This window comes from Lactuca virosa, chromosome 6 (genome assembly GCF_052849685.1).
Source record: "Lactuca virosa cultivar CGN04683 chromosome 6, Lactuca_virosa_CGN04683_v6, whole genome shotgun sequence".
Classification (NCBI taxonomy): Eukaryota; Viridiplantae; Streptophyta; class Magnoliopsida; order Asterales; family Asteraceae; genus Lactuca; species Lactuca virosa.
The window spans coordinates 195239882-195247053 of record NC_136431.1 but is presented as its reverse complement, the minus strand read 5'-3'; the positions used below and the strand labels follow the sequence as shown (position 1 = coordinate 195247053).

The 7172-nt window shown below is 32.2% G+C and overlaps 1 long non-coding RNA gene across 2 annotated transcripts; it reads left to right on the top strand.

Moving 5' to 3' along the window:
• The first annotated feature begins 3223 nt into the window (after positions 1 to 3223).
• Positions 3224 to 6319, top strand: LOC145120603 (uncharacterized). 2 transcript variants are annotated; one of them, XR_013714258.1, is made up of 4 exons: positions 3224 to 3499; positions 3707 to 3993; positions 4920 to 4982; positions 5765 to 6319. It is a non-coding gene; the product is annotated as an uncharacterized LOC145120603 (long non-coding RNA). The 2 variants fall into 2 exon arrangements; XR_013714257.1 differs by having other exon boundaries at positions 4704 to 4982.
• Positions 6320 to 7172: the final 853 nt, after the last annotated feature.

Below are 7172 nucleotides of genomic sequence, written 5' to 3'. Positions count from 1 at the left end.
AAAACCCTAGCTTCGTCTTTCCAGTTCTAAAGATGGTGGCAGTGACGTTAGGGTTTGATGAGACAAAGGGTTAATTTTCTATCACCAACAGCTCTGAAAAAGTGTTTCTAGAACCGTCACATGGCATGTACCATATGTTCGTTGTTGGAGCTCAAACCACCATTTTTCGTGTTTCCAGATCCAATTTTGAACTCACGAGAGAGAGAGAGAGAGAGAGAGAGAGAGAGAGAGAGAGAGAGAGAGAGAGAGAGAGATGTTCTATTTGGTTAGGGTTTGAACTCGCCCAAACCATCTGTTTGTTGCTTGTACTTTTTACAAATCTTATTCTTGTGGATTTCAAACCTAGTGATATATTGTTGCTACAAATCTGATTGTTCTTATGGGTTTAAAAATATGGTTGTTCTTGGTTTTAAGCTTACAGATAAGGAAAAATAGCATGCTTTATTTTTTTAGATCTAGAAAACAAGTGCTTGAATCCATCATATGGTGGAGGTAGTTCTTGAGTGTTAATTTGAAATCGTAGATTCTTGATTTATCTTTGTGTTTTGTTATTCAAATATGAAAAATTTATGTTACAGTGGTGTTGGTGGTGACAGACGTTGGCGGAAGTGACCTACAGTAGTGGTGGTGGCGGTGACTGACAATGTTGTTGGTGGTGGTGACCGAGGGTAGTGGTGGTAGTGATAGCATTGACTAGTTTTGGTATGAGAGAGAAGGGGTGGGTAGTTTTTTTGTGTTTGTTTTTTATAATTGTTGTAATAAAAATAAAATTAAAAAACAAAACTAAATGGCAAATTTGTCACTTTAAAAAAAGTCAAAACAAATTGGACAAAACTCGCAACAAAATCAAATATTTTGACCGGTGGTGTAACTCAAAAACTTTTTGGACCAAAGTTACATTTTTGACAAGCCATAATGACCATTTTTTAAAATTTGTCAAGTGCAAATTATAAATAAGAAAAAAGTGTATTCGGGATGCACACTGTGGATGCAAACCGCACCGTTTGGATACACTCTATACTATGTGCTTGCTGAATGAGTAAGAATCTTTTCTTAGGAACATTATATGTTGTGTACAGTCTATAATATGTGCTTGCTGAATGAGTTAGAATCTTTTCTTGGGAACATTATATGTTGTGTTTAATTTAAGGGAGGGGTTCTCTGTTCATGGTACTTTAACTAAATTATATATATATATATATATATATATATATATATATATACACTAAAAAAATTATATAAAAATATATATTAAAACTTATGGTTTTTAATTCTCTATAAAAAAAAGTATAATGTTGGTATAAAATATATTTAAAAAAAATAAAAATGAGGGGAAGTGAAAGCTAACAATAGACCTGACAAACGTGTCGTATCAGGCTCGTTTCGTGTCAAGACATGAAATGGGTTGAGATGGCTTGACCCTAACCCGATCCATTTAATTATTGCATCGTGTCGTGTCAATCCGTTTATTTTCTTGTTGATTTTGTGTCGGGTTTTGTGTTAAGGTTTAGACTTCGTAAATATGTTGTGTCATGTCGGGTTGAAACATTTTATATGTTGAAAAGTAAGAGAATGAGGGGTGAAAAATAAAGAGTGAAACACTGGAGATGTGAAATTACAAAATTTATAGTAAATTTAGAAAACATAATGGAAAGAGTTAGAGTTAGGGAGCAAATAAGATAGATGCAGAGGCGGAGACAATAGGGGGGTTGCGGGATACTCAGCCCCCCCCCCCCCCCCCCCAAATTTGTCGTCAAACTTTAGCAACATTTATAAATAAAATGAGCACATGAGTTACCATTAAGCCCATATGAATAGAAAATGAATATGAGTCAATTCTTATTGTTTCAAATGAATTATTATAATCATAGGATAAATTACAAGCAAGAAAAAAATCATCGATTTTGTTTCAAATGAATATGAGTCAATTCTTATTGTTTGTTGAAATTTTTTGAAAATTAATTATTATAATGGTCGATGAGGCTTTTATCTCTACAAATTTTTCTTTGTGAAATTTTCTTTTAAAATTTAAAACTATATTATATTATTTAGCATAACATTATATATTAATATATTATTATAATATGCGATTATCAGCCCCCATTATTCTTAAAACATGCCTCCGCTGTTGGATAGATGGCCCGGGGGGGGGGGGGGGGGGGGTTAAACTATGTCACTTTGAAAGTTTGAATTTTACTTTTAACTATTGATTTTGGCCCACTACAAGTTTAGAATATATATTATATTTATAAAAATATGGAATTTATTAAAACAATTATATATAATTAAACATGTCATATTCGAGTTGAAAGTATTGACCATAACCATACCTGTTTAATTATCATATCGTGTCATGTCAACCCATTTATTTTCTTTTCGATTTCGTGTCAGGTTTCAGGTTAAGGTTTAAACCTTGTAAATATGTTGTGTCATGTCGGGTTGAAAGATTTTAAAGGTTGAAAAGTAAGAGAAAGACGGACGGAAAGAAAAAAGTGAAACATCAAAGTTAGGAGGTGGAATTACAAAATTAATAGTAAGTTTAGAAAGCAAAATAGAAAGAGTTAGAGTTAGGAGTAAACAAGATAGATGGTGAGAAAGAGTAAAATTACATCACTTTGAAAGTTTGAATTTTACTTTTAATTCTTTAATTTGACCCACTACAAGTCTAAAATATATAATATATTTATGAAAATATGAAATTTATGAAAAATTATATATAATTAGACTGGTCATATTCGAGTAATCTTCGAGTTGAAAGTCTTAACTCTAACCCTATCCGTTTAAATATTATGTCGTGTCGTGTTAACCTGTTTACATAAACGTGACAAAATTTCTTACCCAAACCCGCTAATTTCATGTCGGAATAGTGTCGGGTTGTCATATCATGACAGATTTTGCCAAGTCTAGCTGACAATTTCATGGGTTTTGAAAAGTGAGGTGACACAGGGAAAATGAAAGGTAAAAAATGAATACACCCTCCGATCTTAATTTATAATCATATTAATTTCGTGTTCCTTTACGAACAGTAATGACTTGCTATTGGATCATTTTTAACTTTTTTTTTTTAATTTTTTTATAATTATTATTCTTGGTTTGAGAGTCCCGTGTACACGTGGTGTCAACAGCAGATCCCCGTCTACGTGTTATCTTCTCAAGAACCCACTACCCGTACACACTCCCACTTCATACGTAGCTTATCTTAATGCTTCCCACCGCATCGAGATTTCATTGGGTTACGTTCTCAATGTTCACCGCCTCTTTCTCTTCCCCACCGCCTCTCTATTCCACTATCTTCTCGATTTTTTTCTCCTCTCATGGAAGCGTTACGCCGTTCTTGAAGACTAGATAGCCCACTCCGGTCTGTCACCGATAGAGGAGAAATCAATGAACCTTGACCGAGGAAAGGGAATTGTTCACCCAGATAGTTGCAGTTAGGCAAAAGAAAGATGGGGGAAATTGGATGTCGATTGTCAGTTGTGGACCACCGCCTATATACAAGGTATGTACATTTGATTTTACCAGCATGCAACACCACCGCATGTTTATTCTCCATCCAATTTTTTCTTTTTTAAAAAAGCCCTAATCTTAGCCACCACCTCTAACCTTCAACATGAGCAAACCACCACTCACCGATCACCATATTTGTTCCCATCACAGTCTCTCACCCAAATTAATAAACTAACATCATTGTCTTTGTTCTTCACAGTTGAGACCGGAATCGCTCTCACCACCGCTGCCCTATACGACGTTGCCCACCACCACCGTATACAAACATGAGTGCAATCGATAATCTCCACTGACTCACGCTTCCTACTGTTTTCATTTTTCTTTGCTTATCTCTTCTTTGTCTATCGCCTCTCATTAACGGTTCGAAGATGACATCGTCATCTTTTCCAAGACCGCCTGCCTTCTTACCCAGTGATGGTTACTGTGGCTGAAATCGGTCCGGTGGTGATAATCAATCCATCTTATTTCCCTTATTCCATCCTTCAGGTAAAAACTCTAACTTTCTGTTTGAAGTTTTAAAGGCCCGTTGATTCAATTATGATTTCTGAATTTAGGATATTTTTCATGTTCATGCTTTGGGTGTTTTTTTTGCTTTAAGAAGAAGAATAATCATGCTCATGGAGTAAAACCTAGGGTAAACACCCCGATTACAAATTATTTTTTATCAAGATTCCGGTCTGGTTTCAAGGACCAAAATTGGTTTCTAGGGTTAGGCTTTATCTACCGTATTCAAGAGATACCAGTGAAGCAAGAGGTATTTTTTATTCTATTAGTTTTGTTGACTGAAATTTGAATTAGGAAGTTTGGATTTTGGAAGATTATGGAACTAGGATTATGATGCCTTCTATTTCATTTCTAGGCTAAATATACGAAAACCAAAATCCTAAAATCAACTAAGGATTTAAATGAAAAAAAAAAAGTTTTCTTAGCATCGAATTAGGCCAAAACCCAAATAAAATTGGATTTATTTTAGCCCAAATAGTCAAATACCTGTCATGTTTGTGAAGACTTCACATCTCTTTTTATCTTTCGAACTTAATCTGAATATTGTTTGCTGATTGAATTAGCGATACGCCTTTATAATGCTTTTCTGAATTATGTTATTGTCACTGATTGTGATTGAGCTGTACAGTTCAAATACACCACTAAGCTGTTCATCTTTTTTTTTTTTTTTTTTTTTTTTTTTTTCTTTTTAGGTGTTGTGTGGATTAAGTATAGTATGACCATGCTGTTTAACACCTTATCATTTTGTTGTTGTTCAAGTAAACTTTAGTGAATAAAACTTTCCCCACCGCCTGATCTGCGCCTTTTTAATTTTCTCCATACCCATTATCCACTGCCTTATTCTTCCATCGACTTCACCTCTGTTACCCTTATTCCTCCATTGACTTGGCTTTTTTGATAATAAGAAGGCGTTACTATTTCTGACATCTGAAGATCTCAAGCAAACAATCCTTTTTGACAGGCGAAACAAGGTATTGGCTCTTCATCCTTTTGTGAATGAATTGTTTGTAGCCCTTTTCGTGCTTATGATAATTAATTTTAATTTTTATGCATCTTTAACTACTTCAAAAAATGAATAATTTAATTAATTTGATTTTGGGTGTCATAGTTGTGTTTTAAAATATTGCAACCCCAAAAGGTTTTCAAGTTTGTATCTATGTCCCTGTCCCTACAAATTTGTAAAATATATACCATCTTTATGTTGGTGTTTTAACTATTATGTTGTGTTAACCTCTGTCCAACTCTGTTGATGCATGCTATTTCAATATATATTGGTTTATGATCTGTAATGGACAAAAATCAAAAGGGTAAAGTAAGCAAGATATTTACATGTAGTGTTAAATTTATTATGGAAAAGATCACATCTTGCTGCCTTTAAAGACCTGATTATAAATAATTTGTGCTGAAAAAAATATTAGTTTTTGTGTTTGGTTTACCTGACAAAATATATGCTGCTGTCTGTAAAACATTGGGTATGATTTAGGTTGAAAAATCATCAATCTTTTTGCTCAATTTGGAGCATTTTCTAGGTAAGCTACAAATTTTCTTGCATATGGTGCTAAATTTTGTTTATCTTTCATCTGCTTTCACCTGAATATGTGGTTGTTAACCATATGTGTGTATGTGATGTTTTGTGTTATGAGTGTATATGGTCTGTATATGCATGTGGTAAGCGAGAAATGGAGCATTTAATATATTTTTGGTCAATTACCACTTAATTTGAACTAATTCAACTGTTTCATGTTTGGTGCAGAATATTTAAAGAATTGATTAGAATGTATTGGTGTTGAAGACTTGAAGTAAGATTATTGGTATTGGTCTATCAACTCTTGTATTCCTAATTTGATTGAGTGACACTGTTTTGTATCAGTGTTGAGTGAATATCTAAGTGAAAATTTGTTTTTCTTTGTAATATACCCACTTAAATATATTATGATGCTAAACTGGGATGTAGGAAATGTAATTTACCTTTCTACCTTCTCTATCATGTGGCAAAACTTTTGGGTTGTCATTCTACAATTAACGTCTTTGTTGTTTTGGCTTTGTGAAATTTTGTATTTACATAAATGTTTAGTTGTTGGGAAGCTTCCTTTTCATGTGAAACAACACTGGTTGGATTCTCGGATGGACAACTATATTTACTTAAGGACAAAGAGATAGAGGAGTGGAAGATTATTGGAAAGATGTGGAGAACAAAACTCATCATAGTTTCATTTATTTTGGAATTTGTTCTTCAAAAATTGTTTAAATGACCAATAAAGGGGTTGTTTTCCTATTTTGTAATATCTACTCTTAAATGCAATCCAGTTTCGCATATAACTGTATTATGTTTACCCATTGAAACAAAAAACAAAACCCCTCCTGATCCAAGTAAGCATGGATCCTTCCCTAGTTCGAAATAAAAGACATAAAATCTATGTTTGAGATACTAGTTGAAAATAAAATCTATGTTTGAGATACTAGTTGAAAAGATAGTTTATAGTTCAAAAGCTAGTTGTTAGTTGAAAAAACTAACTACTTTTATAAGCTAACTATAAAAAAAAATGTTTGAAAAAAAACTGGAGTAAAGATATAAAATGATATAAAAGGCATCTTGAATAATATGTTAAAAAAAATGTTTGAAAAAAAACTGGAGTAAAGATATAAAATGATATAAAAGGCATCTTGAATAATATGTTTTTTTTTTGAAAAATTTTAAAAGCTCTTGAAATGAACTTATAATCCACTTTTTGATTTGACATATATAATAACTTTAAAAAAAAACTCAAGAAAAAATAAGCTCGATATAACTAACTAAATACAACCAAAATATCAAATTCAAACTAGGTGTAAAACCCGTATATTATACGGGTTGATTAAAAAAATAAAATATTAAAATGTAAACAATAAGTATTATTAAAAATAGATTTTTGAAATAAGGAATGAAAAAACATTCTAATTGTAATTTACGATCATATTTATTATATTTAATACTTTACATATATAAATATAAGTATTATGTGGCTTTTTAATTTTAAAAATTGAAAACAAAAACCATAAATTGACATGTGGATATTATTTATTTAAAATCTATCACAAAATGATAAGTGTCACAACTCATTAGAGATTGACACATGACAAAATTATCTTCATTTATTATAGTAGATAAATACAACCAAAAT